Genomic DNA, 19,713 nt, shown 5'->3' on the forward strand with positions numbered 1-19,713 from the left:
TGTATTGTGGTCATTAGAACATAAATCCCATCATGACAAAGATATTTGTCTATCTGTTAAGTGCTGTATTCTCAATGTCTAAAAGACTATCTTACAGATAGTGAATCTAGTATATAGTAGATACCTTCTGAGTGAGTAAATATGATGCAAAATCAGAAAATAATATATTTTGATAGCAAAATGAGATCCTAAGTTTAATACTATTAGCATAGATAAAAAATCACTGAAGCTTTATTAAACATTTGTCCTTTTACTTTTATGTGGTTGTATTAAAATATCTAATTTTTTTGCCAGTCCTGGCCTTGAGCTCCTTGGACTTTCTAAAGAGTAGAGCTCTACCACTGAAGCCTCAGCACCACTTCTGGCTTTTTCTTATGTATGTAGTACCGAGGAATTGAACCTGGGTATTCGTGCATGCTAGGCAAGCACTCAACTATTAGGCCAAACTCCCAGCCCTTAATATTTCTTATTTTATCTTACTTTTTGTTTCAATTAGATAGTGCTCTTGATGCAAATTATCTATGATGATAATTATTCATTGACTCATCACACCATTTCTATTATTATTAAAGCCTATTAAAGATGCAAAATAAAAGAGATGGAAAGTAGAGAAAATAAACAGAAAGAAAAAGGGCAAATAGACTCATAGGAATCTCTCAATACTCAAAGATATGCTGTACTTTGTTCTCTCTTTAGAAAGTTGCCTCACAGTTCCTGCTGTGTAGTGGGGCTGAGTTCACTCAGTGCCATGGACTGCTTTGTGGATAAAGTAAGATAAAGAAGACAAAAGAAGTAAGCTTACAGAGAACAGAGACTCTTTTCCTTTCCAAGTTATATTATTTTTTCTTTAGGACAATAAAACTTGATTTATTGGAAATTATTTTCAAGGTTTTCTTTTTGCATGTGGCAGTAATTGTTTTGTACATACACATATAGTTTCATACAAAGTGATTTTTTTAAGCACAGTAAGACAGAAAAGACTTGATATTCTCTCTGCAGGATTGTTTCTTGTTATTGTAGCTGAAGACAGAAGGACCAGGCAACACAGTACAGGCCAAAATTTGCTTGGCAAAAGCAGAATCTAAAATATCCATTTTGTATTAGTGAAGAAGTTCAGTGAATAATGACAGCAGATGCAGCTTTATTTACACATAAAAATTTTAGTTTTCTCACACTTACTGATCAACCTTGAAAACACAGGCTCATTAGTTAGGAAAAATCTGATGTAATTATTCTTAAAATTAGAAGTTTCTTTGGGGATGTGGTGAATTCCAGTTATCTGGTAACAGATGACTTTGGAGAAATTTATGGACCTTGACTTTGAGAAGGTCTTTCTGCAACCTGGTTAGGCAGCATATTACTCAGAAACCCCTCTCTTCTCATTGGGATATCATCAGACTTGTGCAAACTTAGCAGATCTCTTCTCCCTGTGTAGCTGAAGAGAGAATCTGATTGGAGTAAATTTACTCAGCTTAAGTCTATAAATGGTAGCTATTGTCTTTGAATTTGAACAGCCCTCCTCATATGTCTTGTTGAGGGTCAGTTTTATAGAATTTTGAAGGCAATACATGCACTGTGTATTTTATTTCAGTGCTGGTGGCTAATAAATTAACATATGTTGCATAAATGCTGGATTGGTGGCTTTGAATTGGCTAAAAGGGTTAAATTCTGCTAGATTTGTGGCTTGGAAGTGGCTGAAAGTCTATAACTTTTTCCATGTGATAGGTGCCATTCTTTGAGGTGATAGCAAAACTCACAATTAAGGGTGACCTTTAAGATCGATGATACAGTAGACTTATCTTAGTAAGTACCACAGCAGAAGATAGGTGCATTAATTGGTTTTACAAATGACATTAATAATGCACTAGGTGGTTATTAAATTTCAAAACAATAAAATATAAAAATATGTGCTTTCCATAACAATAATAGCAACAGCTTGAAATGAAGCAAAAGAAAGAAGTCTTAGTAACCCAACCATTCAGTACCAGAAACAGAGGCACATTATGCAACACTTTTGGTAGAGCAGGTCCTCGAGATATCCCTCACTAGAAGGCACAGATGCATGAAGCAAAAGGCAAAGGCGTGGGGGAGAAGATGTACCTGCCTCTACCATATACACTCTAGTGGGAAGGACGTAAGTCTTCCAGAGGTGATGTGTGGCATGTGTGAAGAAAGCTCAGCAGAGCATTGCTGTCCTGGGATTTTATTAATGATCAGTCAACCATTGAGTATGACATATGTTCTGTGACTCTGCTATTCATACTACTGCATAAATCATACTGATAGCTAGCATAAACTAGCCATTCAAAACAAGTCAGCCTGGCCCATTCTTGCAAACATACAAAATATTTTGTTAGCCGAAAAGCATCCAGCAGTTCAGAGCTCAACTCTTACAAACTAGCCAGGGGCCAGTTTGGAATTTTTGTTGTTATTTTGTTTTTTAATTTAAAAAGAAGCCTTTCTTGATCAGAGTTTGAGAAATACAGGACTGCAGATTCTTCTTTGCTGCATATTTTAGATTCTTAATGTAAAAAAAAATCATTAAACAGGGATGTACTCGATATATTTTTTGAGATCATTTTCATCAAACAACTCTGCATATTAATTTTGGTGACTTTTCTAAAGTTTATTATGCTGTTATGTAAGGAAATTTAATGCTGTATTTTGTAGGGTGTGTGTGTGTGTGTGTGTGTGTGTGTGTGTGTGTGTGTGTGTGTGTGTGTGTGGTGTGTGTGTATCCTGGTGCTTAAACTTAGGGTCTGGGTCCTGTCCCTGAGCTTTTTGTTCAGTGCTAACACTCTATCATTTGAGGCATAGCTCTATTTTCAGATTTTTGGCAGTTAATTGAAGATTAGTACCTTACTGAGGAAGTGGTTCTGGCCTCAGAGTGGTAGAGAGCTGGTCTTTAGCTGAAGAGCTTATGGACAGTGCCCAGAACCCAGAGTTCAAGACCCACAACCGACAAAAAAAAGAAGAATCTCATTGACTTTTCTGCCTTACTTGGCTTTAAACTGCAAGTAACAGCATACACTCATACATATATCATACTTTAGTTATTTTGAACATTTATATATTCAAAAGATGCTATTTGTTATATATATATATGTTTTTGTTTTAGATTTAAGATTTGAAAGAAACATCACTCCTTGCTTTTTCTGTATATATGGTACCAAGAAATCAAACCCAGAGCTTTGTGCATGTTAGGCAAGCACTTTACCCCTATGCCACATTTCCAGCCCAATGTAATATTCTTTTATGGTCAGGAATATTGACCATTTCTTCATGTATTTATTGTCCCCTTGCAATTCTTTTTCCTAAGAAGTGTCTTTTTGCTTCCTTTACCCAAGTAATTATTTAATTCACAAGAGACTTGATTTATTTGAATCTCCTTTTCATTCTGATATTAGATTTTTGTCAGATGTATGGCTGTGTACTCCTATTATTTAATTTCCATTCCTTTAGAAATCATTTTCTGCCAGATCCTGGTAGCTCACACCTGTTCTAGCTATTCAAGAGGCTGAGATTTGCAGATGTTGGTTTGAGAGCAGCTAGCTTGTGTAGGAAAATCAGTGAGACTCATATCTCCAACTAATCACAAAAAAAGCCAGAACTGGTAATCTTGGTAGAGTGCTAGTCTTGAGCAAAAGATGCCAAAAGACAATGCCCAGGTCCAGAACAAGCCCCAGGACTGACAAAATAATTATTTTCTAATCCCTATTATTAGGGTGTTTCCAGTAATAATTGATATATAATAGTCACTGGATAACTGCTTATGGGTCAACAATAATAGTCCACTAACTCTCTATGATTCCTAGGTTTGCAGCTTTCCACTGTAGAATTATAGTAATGGCCATTGTTAAAAGAGTGTAAAGCAGTACCTGCTGCATAGAGAATGACCACTGAGAAATTCCCAGCCAAGCCTATCCTGCTCAAGTATGTGGAATACATCTGGCTTCTCTTCCCTCCTCTCTGTGATCTCATGTTTCCTTCACACATAGAGGCTGTTTCCTGACACAAAACTACTTATAGATGACATACCCTTCAGTAGTTCCTCAGCAATGTGAAAGAGAATAGCTGAAATTATATACATTTGTATAGACTTGTGAGTGTAATTGTCAGAATGTTACAGGGTTTTTTTTTTGTTGTTGTTGTTTGTTTTTGGTACCCTTATGAGTCTTTCAACTCACAGCCTGGGTACTGTTTCCTGAGCTCTCTCACTCAGTGCTAGTATTCCACCACTTGAGTCACACCTCTACTTTTGGCTGTTTGGTGGTTAATTGTAGATTAGAAATTAAGATTATAGGTATAGTTCACTAGTGCCTAGCTAATTACAGCTTTTTGTTTGTGAGTTTCTCTCTCTTCTTTAAAAATAGAGAAGTTGCACTTAGGTGTTCATTTTTACATAAGAGAGAGAGCTGGCAATTCTGAACCACAGTTGAGGCATATTTGAATACTTAATAGGGATATCTGTATAGGACAGCTTCTTTAAGTTCTGCTTTCTACTCCATCAAGTTTAGTTTCATGTTAACAATATATATGGGTAGCTACTATCCAGACACAATGGTCTCTGCTCATTTCCAGTGCAATATATTTTTAAATAAAAGACAATACAGTGAACTTCAAAAGGAAATCTAATTAAAGTAGGTGATTATTTCTATACATGTTTGTATTACAAACATGTCAGCTAACTTTTTCAAGGCAGAAACTAAGAGTTTCAAGTGTGTGTATGTGTGTGTGTGTGCGCGCGTGTGCACACACACGTGTGCACATGCACATGTATGCATGTGCGTGTGCACTTGGTATATCCCAGGCCTCATGTTGCTATGCAGTTTCTCTTCCACTGAGGTATGTTTTCATTACCCAAGTCTTTTCCATTCTTTCTAATATCAGTTAGTTTCCAGATAATTCCTGTGGTTGGCACAAATGGACCAGTTCTCATATTATGCAGAGGACCTGTGTGTTTTGAATTGCTATGTACAACAAGTGAGATGGTTGAGAACATTCTGTTTGCCAGGACTCTCTTCAGTCCATGTCCTACTTACGACAGCAATTCCTGATGAGCATATTTAACATACAATTAGAGTCACTGTGAGTGTGAGTGTCAGATAAGACTAACATTTATAGAGAATGTATTAATCAGTGATTATTATTTTGAACAGTACATAAATAGAGACAAGAAAGAGAGAGATTTGAGAGTGTGGGGAGAAGAATGCATGACATTACAGTTTGTAGGTTAAGGTCACACTCTATATTATTTTCATTGCCAGAAAGATTTAGCAAAAATTTCTTTATAACTTTTTTGATGGCAATCATGGGGCTTGAACTCAAGACCTGGGCACTGTCCTTGAGTTGTTCTTTTGTTTGTCTGTTTTTTGTTGTTTTGTTCTTTTCTTGAGATAATGCTACCACTTCTTGCCACAACACCACCTGATTTTCTGGTCCTTAGTTGGAGACAAGAATCTCACAGACCTTCCTGCCTAGGCTGACTTTGAATCATGATTTTCTGATAGCCTGCTGAGTACTTAAAGAGTTTTGAGAGCATTGTGATCAATTTTAACTGAATTTTAAAAAGTGACATAAAAGAGCAAAACATGTAAGATTAATTAGAGACAGATAGTCTTTGTCAGAGATTAGCAGAAATAGAGGTGTATGGTTTTCTGCACAAAATTTCACAGTAATCTTATTTTGTTCTTAAGCTCAAGAGACATTCTAACACCTTTACAGGTGCTACAGAAGAGCTTGCCCCAACTCTGATATTCACCACAAGAAACAAGATGGTCTTAACTTTTGTAGAATTACTGATAAAGAATCAGTCACTTACATGCAGTTACTGACATGTTACTTGTCTCTGAATTTCTATCAAATGAATATAGATATAATTCAGTGGTGGTTTATCAGCCATCCATCTGCCCTGAGGAGAATTTATATAGTGTGTAATATCACCTGCTACCATGGAGACATGAGTGATGGAGCTGTAGCTCAGAGAATTCACCTGTGAACCTGTAGGAGAATGAAAGTTAAATGGATTAAATTTCAAAGCACATTCCAATATACTATTTGATCCTTTTTTCTAGTAGAACAAATATTTTTATTATTTGATTTGAAAGGCCTGTTTTTGGAAAATATGAGGCTTAATGTATGGATTACAGTATGGATGCTTAATAACATACATAGAAATACACATATGTAGGTGTACACACATGCACATACACACACATGCACATACACACACCTGCACTCTTTCTCTTTCTTCCTTGTCTCCTCTCTTTCTTTTTCCATAATATTTCCATATTTCCTCTGAGATCAGATATGCTTAAGATAATGCAATTTATACAACTATCTTGCTTACAACTTTTTAAAATATGGCTTTATTCCATTTTATTATTTTTATTAGGGCCTGGATAACCTACAAAATTTCTAATTTAATTTAATTTATTGAATTAAGATACATCCTATGACTTTAAAAATTTTAAGTTTTTAAAAAATTATGTAATGGGGCTGGGAGTGTAGCCTAGTTGTAGAGTGCACACCTAGCATGCATGAAGACCCGGGTTTGATTCCTCAGTATCCCATAAATAGAAAAGCTGGAAATTGTTCTGTGGTTCAAGTGGTAGAGTGATAGCCTTGAGCAAAAAGTATCAAAGGACAGTGCCCAGGCGCTGAGTTCAAGCCCCAGGGCTGCCAAAAAAATGTAATGAAGCTTTTGTTTAGTTACCTTCATTTTTCCTTACTTCTTTTTCTTCTTCTTTTTTTATTTTTTTGAGCATTTTGTTTTAAAAAGTCACTTCTTCAGAATAGAGACCACTCAAATTGGCATATTGATATTAGATAAATGTATGTGCAAAGATCTTTCACTGTCAATTTTCTTCCTCACACATTTTTAAAAATTTTCTTTACATTGTCTTTTTCATTGCCTTCTCTCTGACTTGTGATAGAGCCATACATACAGACATACCATCATGGAGTATAGTTTTATATTTTTTAAACTGGTTGAATTTATGCTTACACACCTGACTTTTAGTTAAAAATATGAATATAACTTCCACAGTTCCTGTCCCTTGGTGAAAGAGTAAGTTATTAGAGTTGTGTCATGCTACTTCACAGCCTGTTGCAGTGCTGAGCATCGCATGTCATTGTAAACCCATGCTGCTGAATGAAATCCTCCTATTGAAAGACACAGAAATTTTGACCAATTTATAATCCTCACTCAAAGAAATAATGTCCTACTCAGAGAGCCTTATTGTTTATAATTATTGAAGGTCAATGGGTGCCTCTAATTGTGGCTGTTTCCTAAATATTTTCAGGGGTTTTAGACTCCTAATTAAAGGCACTATCATAAAATGAGATTTTATTGTGTAAGTTCTTTTATTATAACATAAAGGTATGCATATGAGTGCATAAATCCTCCTTATTCATGTATGCATATTTTAGATGTAAGATTATAATTATGATCAATTAAGTGTCACTATACTGCAAGTTCATATAAGAAATTATTTTTACCAAAGGGCAACCAAAGGGAAGAGAAATAACGTAGTACATTAAGAAAAACTATCATACACGATAAAGCTCTTGTTTCCATATCCTGAAGATCCTTTCATTTAGCCTCATTGCCCATTGGTTAATCTCATATTGTTACAGTATCTGACTTTGTTACTTGGTATATTGTACATAGGTTTATTTGTTTATTTGAAATAGAAAAGGGAAGGGGGAAAACAAAGTGTTTGGGGGAGGGGAATGGGGACACAAGCATGAGAAGGAGTATCAATGTGTGAGGAGTAATCACCTATTCTCTGGCAAATAGAACTGTAATCCCTCTATACATAACAATAAAAATGAAATTATTTTTATTTTTTTCTTTTTTTTAATTTTCTTTTATTGTAATTAGTAAAAGGGTTACATGATATTTGCCAAATAGAAGGTGCATTGATTCACATACATTGATACTCTTTCACATGTCTTGGAACCCATTTCCCTCCCCCCCCACACCCCCCACCTGTCTTGGTTTTCCCCCCTTCCCTATCAAATTTCAAATATCCAAATACAAATAAATTCAATATATCAGATAACAAAGTGAGATACTATACCAATATGAGATAACCAAGGGATAGCAAAGGAGATGAGAGACAACATAGTACATTAAGGACAACAATTATTCATTATATGGGTTTTGTTTCAATATCCTGGAGGTCCTTTCAATTAGCTTCACATTATATGGCCTTATGTATCAAGATTTTGCTCTGTTGCAGATCTCTGCTAGTATAGCCCAAGGTTTCTACTGATTATGACGAATGAGGGAAACCATTGAGCCTAAGTTCCTTTGAGTCTGGCTTACTTCACTTAATATGACTTTTTCTAAGTCTTTCCATTTCCTAACAAATAGGGTGATGTCATTCTTTCTGACAGCAGCATAGAATTCCATTGTGTACAAATACCACAACTTGTTGATCCACTCATCAACTGAGGGACATCTGGGTTGGCTCCATATCTTTGCTATGGTGAATAGTGCTGCAATGAACATTGTTGTGCTAGTGGATTTAGTATGTCCTTGTTTCTGGATGGTTGGGTAAATGCCAAGTAGTGGAATTGCTGGGTCAAAGGGGAGTTCTATGTTTAGCCTTTTGAGGCACTGCCACACTGCTTTCCATAGTGGTTGAACGAGGTTGCACTCCCACCAACAGTGTAGTAGTGATCCTTCCTGGCCACATCCCCTCCAGCATCTGTTGTTATTCGTTTTCCTGATCCGGCCATTCTAACTGGAGTGAGGTGGAATCTTAGAGTTGTTTTGATTTGCATTTCTTTTATGACCAGAGATGTTGAGCATTTCTTCATGTGTCTATAGGCCATTTTCGTTTCTTCTTCAGAGAAGACTCTTTTAAAGTCTTTGGCCCATTTTTAATGGAATGGTTGTTACTTTAGAGATTAGTTTTGGATTGATTTAATTTTTTGAGCTGTTGATATATTTTAGATATGAGGTCTTTGTCCATTGTATGGTTGGTGAAGATCTTCTCCCACTCTGTAGGCTTCCTAATTAATTTACTACCTATGCCTTTTGCTATACAGAAGCTCTGCAGTTTAGTGTAGTCCCACTTAACCAGACTTTCTCTGATTTGTTGTGCTTCTTGGTCCTTATTAAGAAAGTTTTGCCCTGTGCCAAGGAGGCCTAGAGTATCTCCTATTCCTTCTTGTAAAGTTTTCAGTGTGTTGGCTTTTACCTCCAGGTCTTTGATCCATTTGGAGTTAATTCTAGTGCAGGGTGACAAAGAAGAATCCAACTTTAGTTTTCTGCAGGTGCTTAACCAGTTCTGCCAGCACAACTTGTTGAAGAGGCTATCTTTCTTCCATTCTTTTTATTTGGCTCTCTTGTCAAATATTAGGTGGCCATAGGTCTGTGGTTAATATCTGGGTCGTCAGTTCTATTCCCTTGGTCTTCAGGCCTGTTCTTGTGCCAGTACCAAGCTGTTTTGATAAGTATAGCTCTGTAATAGAGTCTAAAATTTGGTATTGAAATTCCTCCTGTGCTGTTCTTTCTGCTAAGAAGTGTTTTTGCTATACGGGGTCTTTTATTTTTCCAGATGAAAGTTTGGATTGCCTCTTCTATTTCTTTAAAGAATGCCATTGGGATATTGATGGGTATTGCATTGAATTTGTAGACAGCCCTTGGAAAGATTGTCATTTTCACAATGTTGATTCTTCCAATCCAGGGGCATGGGAGGTTTTTCCATTTCCTCAGATCTGCTTTAATTTCCTTTTGCAGGGTTTTAAAGTTTTCATCAAAAAAGTGCTTTACATTCTCAGGTAAGATAATTCCTAGGTACTTTATTTTTTTGAGGCTATTGCAAAAGGAGTTGCTTTCTTGATTGTTGCCTCATTCTTCTCACTGTTGGCATATAGGAAGGCAGTAGGTTTTGAGGGTTAATTTTGTACCCTGCTACCCTTCCAAAGTTTTGAATCAGCTCAAGGAGCTTTAGAGTGGAGTCTATAGGATTCTTTAAATACAAGATCATGTCATCTGCAAAGAGGGAAAGTTTTACTTCTTCTTTTCCTATTTGGATCCCCTTTATGCTTGCTTCTTGCCTTATTGCACTGGCTAGGAATTCTAACACTATGTTAAAGAGGAGTGGAGAGAGTGGAGTTAAAGAGAGTGGGCATCCTTGTCTCATTCCTGATTTTAGAGGGAATGTCTTTAGCTTTTCGCCATTAAATATAATACTAGCTGTGGGTTTGTCATACACAGCCTTTATTACATTGAGGAATGTTCCATGGATTCCCAGTTTCTCTAGGAATCTTTGTCTTTAACATAAAGGGGTGGTGATTAAATGACTTTTCTGCATGTATTTAGACAATCATGTGATTTTTGTCCTTGCTCCTGTTGATGTGTTGAATTATATTAATTGATTTGCGTATGTTGAACCAGCTTTGCCTCCCTGTGATGAACCCAGTTTGATCATAGTGTATAATTTTTTTGATGAGTTGTTGTAGACAGTTGGCCAGTATTTTGTTGAGAAGTTTTGCATCAATGTTCATCAAAGATGTAGGTCTATATTTCTCTTTCTTTGATGAATCTCTTTCTGGTTTGGGGATGAGGGTTATACTGGCTTCATAGAATGAGTTTGGTAAAGAACCTTCATTTTCAATTTCGTTGAAGAGCTTGAGGGGTATTGGTGTGAGCTCTGCTTTGAACACCTTATAGAATTCAGCTGTGAATCCATCTGGCCTTGGGCTTTTCTTAGGTGGAAGTTCTCTAATTGCCATTTCTATTTCAGTGCTTGAAATAGGCCTGTTTAGTTGGGTTAGTTCTTCTTGGTTCAGTGTGGGTATGTTAATATTGGCTAGAATTCATCCATTTCTTCTAGATTCTCAAATTTGTTGGCTTAAATGTTTGAGAAGCATTCCTTCATGATATTCTGGATCTTGGTAATTTCTGTAGTGATATTACCATTTTCCTCTGTTATTTTGTTTAGTTTGGTATGCTCCCTTCTTTTTTTGGTAAGATTTGTTAAGGGTTTGTTAATTTTTTTAATTCTTTCAAAGAACCAACTCCTTGTTTTGTTGATTCTTTCTATAGTTTTTTTTGGATTCTAATTCATTTAATTCTACTTTGATTTTAATAGTTTGCTTCCTTCTACTGGGATTAGGGTTGGTTTGTTGGTCTTTTTGCAGGAGCTTAAGGTGACACATTAAACTGTTGGTTTGCAATTTTTCCAATTTTTAGTTGTAGGTACTCAGAGCTATAAATTTTTCTCTGAGTACTGCCTTTGCCCTGTCCCAAAGGAGCCGATATTTTGTGTGCTCCTTTTTGGCTGCATCTTTAAAGCAGCATTTTCCCTCTGCCTTAGTTCTAAGCTGCTTGTGGAGATAATGTCTACAAGAGTCAGAATGCTTCCTAAACATTCCATAATTTGCCACTCCGCACATTTCAATATCCTCATAGTACACCAAGGCAAATAATCTATTAACAAATGTTTGTTAATGCTATAAGTAATAATGCTGATGCCTTTATCTAAATGAAATGAGGACAGATGACATAGTTTTTCATATTTTCATTCTGTGGGAAATATGATTTTTATAACATATTAAATGTTATGTTTAACAAACAAGTATTTAAGAATGGAATCTCTATATACAATTAGTAGCACTTAGGTTTTAGAACATAATTAAAATTAAGCATTAATCTATGTAATAAAACATTATGTCTATAGAGTATATAGCCCATCATAGATTTTTATGTCTATATATTTATATCTATTTTTTGGTTACTTATTTATAAAGTTGTCTTTACCCTATACTGGAATTCTGATATGAGAAACATGTGATGTTGTTTTCAGAAACAAAAGTTGTTTTTGTCCTTCTTCCCCTCCTCCCTATCCTTTCCTCTCCTTGCACTTTCTTTTTATTGGAATGTATAGAATGGTTACAATCATATTTGACAGATAGTAGGTGCATTACTTCTCACACATTGATACCCTTTCTCATGCTTTTGTCCCTATTTCCATTCCCCCAAACCCCTCACTTCATCTTGTTTCCCCCCTTCCCCATCCTATTTCAAATAAACAGATAAATGTATATACAATATACCAGGTAACAAAGTCAGATACTGTAACAAAATGAGATTAACCAAAGGGCAACAAAGAGATAAGAAATAACATAGTACGTTAAGAACAACAATCACACAAGATAAAACTCTTGTTTCCATATCCTGGAGGTCCTTTCATTTAGCCTCATCCTATATGGCCTTATATATCAAGGTTTTGAGCTATTGTAATCCTCTGCTAGTAGAGTCCTTGGTTTAATGTTGACACTTATATGGGAACAAGTTTAACTTATGAGAGGACTATCTAAAAATAATTTCCATTTAGGCTAAAATATGTCTGCAAATAAAGCTAAAGCAGGTGAATCACGCTTGTAGTCTTAACTACTCATAGAGGCTGAGATGTGGAGGATGTTGGATTGAAGCCAACTTAGGCAGAATATTTTTGGACAGACAATCTCTAAAATAACTGGTAAAAAGTTTGGCTGAAAGCAAGGCACAACTAGTAGAGCATTAGTTTATCAATTAAGGTGAAAGTGCATCAGGCCATGAGTTCAAACCCTTGTAGTTTCAAGAAAGTATGCAAATAAGATGTAGCTAGATTTACAATCTGAATCAAAAGTGTTTTTTCCATTAACATTGATTTTCACATCGCATTTCAAATGTCATGTTTAAGAAACAATTGTTCAAGAAGGGAATTTCTATATTAATTGGTTTTTAAATAATTAATGGTACCTTCTGACTAAAATCTTTGTCATTTTTTTTCCATTCTTGTTACTTCTGTGATTGAGATGACAAGTAACAATGAGGCTTCAAAACTTAGTGGCAAGTGTATAAATGTTTATTTGTTCATTTTGAAATAGGATAAGGAAGGGGGGGAAAACAAGATAAGGGGAGGGGATGGGGGAAGGGAAATAGGGACAAAAACATGAGAAGGGTAGCAATGTTTGTGAAGTAATGCACCTTCTACCTGGCAAATATAATCTAACCCTTCTATTAATTATAATAAAATATGTTTAAAAATTACTGGTAAAGGCCAGTGGTTAGAGTTCTTTCCTAACATGCATGAAGACCTGGGTTTGATTCTTCCATACCACATACATAGGAAGTGGTTCTGTGACTCAAGTGGTAAAGTTTGCTCCTTGAAGAAAAAAAAGCCTCAAGGAGAGTGCTCAAGCCCTGAGTTTAAGCCCCAGGATTGGCAAAAAATGTTACTGATAATAACTCAGATATTCAGCTTGAACCTTAAATGTGATGAAATGTTCAACTTCCCAAATAAAAGAATTGCTCCTGAATATCACTCAGTGTTATATGATTCTTGCAGGATTTTTTCTTATCTAGGCCTTTCTCCATATAATAAACTTCTACTGAAGCAAAGCACAACACGGTCAAAATAAATAGGAAGATATTTTTACTGAATATTGTTTTAAAAAGTTTAAATAAATGGAGTAATGATAGCAAGTACCAACAACCCCCTCCAAAACATCTAGATACACCTATTCTTTCCACAAGAATACATTTGATTGAAAGAACACATAGGAAGTAAAAAATATATGTAAACAAGGATATTAAGGAATTTGGAATTGCTATACTACTACTGTACAAAGTAACATTATATAGAGAGATGAACTGAGTTAAAGAGACTTTTGTAATGATAAAAGGATTAATTTTTCAAGGAAAAATATTTTGTAGGTGTACATACCTAAAATAGTCCAAAATCCATAAAGCATCCACTGACAGAAATAGAAAAATAAATCAACGAATGAACTATTGAAGATAGAGATATATTTCAGTCCTAAAAATTTGTAGAATGTTATTCTACAACTTACTGGAATGCAAGAATAGTTGAACAACACTCCTACCCACCTGTCTTGATTAGTAAGTTTAAAATTTTGCACTCAACAATAGCACAGGGAGCTTGCTTCTAAGTACACAAATAATGTCTGTAATACTGGCTTGATTCAGCCTATGATCATTGTAAAACTAAAAGACAAATATTAAACTGCATTTCTGTTCAACAGTTAAAGAAAATCAGAAAATGAAATCATAATGACATCCCAAGACATGAAATTTTTCAGAACATGTTTCATGTAATATAGTCAATACATATAACTCAAAACTACAAATATTTTTATTGGTAATATAATGTTTATAAATGCTTTATTTGGCCAAAGCCCATTTGTTTATTTTCCTCAAGTAGATGGTCTTTAAATCTAAATTACACTTTAATGAAATCCATTTCAATAGTGTCTTGTCAATAAAAGAATATGTTGTAAACATTAGATTTTTTTAATTATGTGATAAATAAATTTCATCATTTGTTCACTGCAGTTAAGACATTCTAATAGTTACCAAGGAACCAGTGGTTTATGCTATAATCCTAGCTATTTGAGAGGCTGATTTGTGAGATTCTAGATTCGGAGATAGCCTGGGGTAGGTGAGGAGATCTGCATATCAATCAGAAGAACAACAGCTATGAGCAAGAAAGCTGAGCTATGGTGTAAGGAATAGATTAAATTTCAGTCAGTACCAGTACCAAAAAGAAAAAATAAGAAATTTTGCTATTTTAATACTTAATTATCTTATGTTAGTATTTTATATATACAATGATGTGCTTGTGTTTGACTAGGAGATAAGGGAGCAGTAATTGATAGACTATTGTAGCTTTCAACAGCAAAGGTTTTTAGCATACAGAATTGAAATTATGCAATGCATTAAAGAGCTGGAATGTTGTGGATATCTTGAAGTCAGCAATCATTATGAGCTTTGAACTGTTACCTGATAGAATGTCCCACACTTGCCAGTGATAATTTGATGATCTTTTTGCACTTTTGTTTCATCTTTTTATAGGCTATGGTTTATTTTTATATGCTAGATTTTAACAAGATAGATGTATCAGTTATGTACTATTTTCAGGGCTAGACCCAGTGGTTCAGGTCTGTAATACCAGCCACTTAGGAAGCATGGTTATTCTATACCATAGTTCTATCTACTGGAAGGCTATAAATAGGAATGACTTCATCTGAGGCTGGCTGGGTACAAAATCTGAGGTCCAAAACAAAAAATAATTGAGCCAGGCAACAATAGCTCATGCCTGTAATTCTAGCTACTCAGAGGTTGAGATCTGAGGATTATGGTTGGAAATAGAGATCAGGCAAAAAAGGTTTGCTGCTGGAAGTGAAGCATTGGCTCAAGTGGTAGAGCACAAAACCTCAGGGACAGTACTCAGGCCCAGAGTTCAAGCCTACTGAATAGCGAGTAGAATAACAACAACAAAAAAATCTCTCACTGTACAAATGGCAAAATGCTAGGTATTAAAGGCTTGTTTCAAATGTGAGACTTGTCAGCCTAGCGTACCAACCAAGCCAAGAAGGCACAAGATCCTGAGTTCAAGGCACTGAAAAATAAAAGACTAATTTTTCCCCATATCCCAAGGAAAACTGCATTGTATTTTTTCTAGACAAGCAGCACTACTGGAAGAGTAAGAGGTGGGAGTGTTAGCATGGTATTATGGAATTATGCTCCCCTGGGTCTCACAGTGGTATTAGAATTGGCTGACAGGCAGCAGGAATAAGAAGACACAGGCACCACTGCAGGACAGATTGTTCATGTCATTGGGTGATGGCATAGTCACAAGGCTCAGCACCTCCATGGAAGGCTGGAACAGACAGTATTTCCAACATCAGGACCTTCAGCTCCTCTTTTCCTCTAGTACTGAGAAGACTGTAGTCAGTTTGTTCATCTATGTACCACTAATAGCTTCAAGCAGAAAGCTATGCCTAGGAATGCAATGTTTTTGTTGTTTTTAAATCAGCAAGAACCGATTCTTTTCTTTTTAGAAATGCAACAGAGATGGTCTGAATATTCATTCCATTTAAAATATTTCAGAGGTTCTATTTCTGTGAAATGAATGCTCTTACTTTTCAAGTCCAAAGAAATATGACCTAAATTTATTCTAGGGAAAATATAATAAAAAAAATAATTTATACTAATGGTCAATCACCATTTTGACTTCTGGATTTTTCTCTGAGTTTGTCTTCATGACAGATAATTTACATGTTATTTATTCAAGACTTCTTAGGCTCTTTGAGTATATTTTGTCTGTCTTTTTAAGAGCAAAACCTTGATACATAAGGCCATATAGTATGACGCTAAATGAAAGGACATCTAGGGTATAGAAACAAAAGCCATATAATGAATGATTGTTGTCCTTAATGTACTATGTTATCTCTCATCTCTTTTGCTGTCCCTTTTTTATCTCATATTGTTACAGTATCCCACTTTGTTACCTGATATATCGGATATATTTGTATTTGGTTATTTGAAATTGGATAAGGAAGGGGGAAAACAAGATGAGGGATGGGGGTGGGGGGGAGGGAAATGGGGATCAAGACATGTGAAAGGGTATCAATGTATGTGAATTAATACACTTCCTATCTGGCAAATATCATGTAACCCTTCTATTAATTACAATAAAATATGAAAAAAATCATAAGTAAAAGTATGAAATATCTCTGCAAATATAATGACACAAGTCTATTTCCAGCAATTCAGGAACTGGTGACAAAAAGACTGCAAGATACACACCAGCCTCAGCAAAAAGTACTAATAGCAACTTTTCTTAAAACAACACAAAACAAAAAACAAATAAAATAACAGCATAGATCACAGGGTATGGCTCAACATCTAGAGTGCTCACCTACCATACCCAAGATAAGAGTTTCATCCCAGCACAAGGAAGACAAAAAAGACTTAAAAAACCTCGATTATCAGAAATAAATTCAAATTATTGACCACAACAAATAAGCAAATGCAATTTTATGTAGATAAAACTTTTCAGACTATAAACCAGTCCACATCATGGAATAGATTAATTATCAATTTATTATTTGCAGATAAGTTCCTAGACTGACATATGATTAACTTGATTTTTTTATGGGAATTAGAAGTAGAGATAATTAGTCTTATTAATGTCAAACAGTTGATCTTCCAACAACTATAAAGAGTGGTTAAGGCAAGGCAAACTGATCAAAGAACAAAATACCAAAATTTTCATTAAAATTCCCAAAGGTGGTTTAAAGATTTAGATGTAATGAACACATATACTCTTAATAAATAAAGATGTTCTAATAGCTAGGCACTGGAGGCTTATATCTGTATTCTGAGATACACAGGATGCTAAGATCTGAAAATTGGGGTTGAAAGCCAGCCTAGGCAACAAAATCCATGAAATACTTCTCTCCAATTCACCATCAAAAAAGCTAGAAGTGGAGCTATGGTCCCCTCTAACAGAGTGCTAGTTTTGAGCATGAAAGCTCAGGGATAGAACACAAGCTTTAAATTCAAGCCACAGTCAACAAGTTGCATGCATGTGCACATGCACAGACACACGCAGACACAGACACAGACACAACACACACACACACACACACACACACACACACACACACACACACTCAAGTGCTGTGATAATTACAAGAGGCTTAATGACTTATTTTGAGTGAGGTTTCTGTGCATGGGCTATTTAATTTAACATCATATCTTTGAACATCTATATCACAAATAATGTATCTATCCTATTAGCTCTGCATGGCTGGTTAATATTCCATTATATATGTATATATATGTCATATTTCTCTTTATTCATCTATTAGATGAATACTTGAGTTGATTAAAAATTGTAGCTACTGTGACCAGCACACTAATAAACATAGGAATAAAGATTTATCTTTGAAAGACTGATTTAATTTTTAAACTTACTAATGTAGTAGTTTCTAAAAAATTGTTACATGTGGTAGTATCAACAAAAATTCCAGCACTCAGGAGGCTGAAGCAGGAGGATCAAGTTCAATGTCAGCTTGAACTATATAGCAATGGCTAACCCAATCTGGATGACATATAAAACTCTTTGTTTAAAAAAAATGAGCTAAAACAAAATCAAATAAAACAATATGGTTGTGTGCTTGAACTTCATGCTCTTGCTTTTTGTCATTTCTTTTTGCTTTTGGAACTCAAATCCTGCACTCAATCATTCTAACCACCTCTCTACTTCTCTACTTTTGCTAATTAATTTGAGATAAGAGTCTCTTGAGCCTCTTGAGATTTGTATGCTTAAGTGGTTTGCCTGCCCACTCTGGCACTGAATCGTGATCCCAGCCTCATATTTCAGTCTAAGTAGACAGGAGGCATTCAGAAAGTTCTATTTAATTTTTGAGGAGTTTTCATATCATTTCATACAGTGCAGTAATGCCTCCCCTTCCACATCAGTGACAACAAGTTTCCTTTTCTACACTTCATCATAGCACTTTTTATTTTTTGGTTTTTGTTAATAGCCATCCTTCCTGAAAGGAAATCATGTGTTTGGGGGTTTGATTGGCATCTTCTTAATAACTGGAGATGCTGAACTTTTTTTTCTATGTATATGTAGAGAAATTCACATCTTCTAAGAAATGTGCACTCAGGCCTTTTATCTAATTTTAAAATCAGATTTTTTTGTTTGCTGATTTTCTGTTGAGTTTCGGTTTTACATTTCGTTGGTGTATTCAGTCTGCTTGATGGGAATTATTTCCTTTGCTAGTTAGGAGATTGTTGGATGTCATCTTATTTGCCTCATTTTGCTTCTAGACCCTGGATATCCAGAGTCTTTTATAATTCTATATGTACTTTAATATTTGTTCTAACTTGTAAATAGTTTTGTTGATATTCTGAAAGTGTAACATTGAATCTCTAGACCACTATGGGGAGTATAAACACTTTTATATTCCTAGTCCTTTCCCTCTATGAACATAAGAATACTTTTCTACATATTTATTTTCACTTCAGTTTTGTAAATTAGTCTTTTATAGTTTTCATTGTAGATATCTTCCCCTCTTTTGGATACTTTTATTTCTTGTTGGTCTTGAAAATATGATTGCTTCATTGATTTCTTTTTCTGAAAACCTATATGGGTTATAGCAATGCTGCTGATTTTTATGTGTTTGACTTTGTATCCTGGAACTGAAGTATATTCATTTATTCTAATGTTTGTATTATTTCAATTTTTAGAGATGGTCATACTGTGTAGCCCAGGTTGGCCTAAAACCCAGAATGTGCTCCAGCCAGGCTTGTAATAGGTGTACTCCTGCCTTTGCCTCTCAAACACATCACCGTACTTGGCCATTCTAACATTTCTTTTGGTGAATCCTTTAGGGTTTTCTTCATATAAGATCATGTTCAATATAAACAGGGATGATTTGACTTCTTCTTTTCCAATTAAGATCCCCATTTTTCTTTGCTTTCTCCTGACTAATGATTCTGACTAGGATTACCAGTACTATAACAAAGTAAATGTTCTAACTCTTCAAGGGAGAGCTTTCAACTTTTTCTCCATCCAATCTGATGGTCAGTCAGTCTTTGATTAATGAATTGGTTAACTATATTTGTGCCAATCCTGAGACTTAAATTTAGGGCCTTTGATCTCAGGACTGGTGGCCTACCATGGGAACTGCACTTCCACTTCCACTTCTGGCTTTTGGAGCTAACAATCTCCCAGACTTTCTAGCCAGGCCTGGCACCAATCTGCAAACCTTAAGTCTGTAACTCTGTCTCTCTGAGAACTGAGTTGCTCAGGCAAGAGCAAACAGTGCTGGCTTTACAGTCATTTTGACATGTATGGCCTTTGCTGTATGAAAATATGTTCCATATAT

At 35.3% G+C, this 19,713-nt stretch overlaps 1 long non-coding RNA gene across 2 annotated transcripts in view; it reads right to left on the bottom strand.

Moving 5' to 3' along the window:
• Positions 1-1,150: 1,150 nt before the first annotated feature.
• Positions 1,151-19,713, bottom strand: part of LOC150057308 (uncharacterized) — a 98,354-nt gene continuing 79,791 nt past the window's right edge. For both annotated transcript variants that reach the window (XR_016536756.1, XR_016536757.1), the window contains one exon: positions 1,151-1,427. This is a non-coding gene — a long non-coding RNA (uncharacterized LOC150057308). The remainder of the gene's footprint in view (positions 1,428-19,713) is intronic.

This window comes from Megascapheus bottae, chromosome 10, assembly GCF_031878675.1.
Source record: "Megascapheus bottae isolate mThoBot1 chromosome 10, mThoBot2.hap1, whole genome shotgun sequence".
NCBI classification, from domain to species: domain Eukaryota; kingdom Metazoa; phylum Chordata; class Mammalia; order Rodentia; family Geomyidae; genus Megascapheus; species Megascapheus bottae.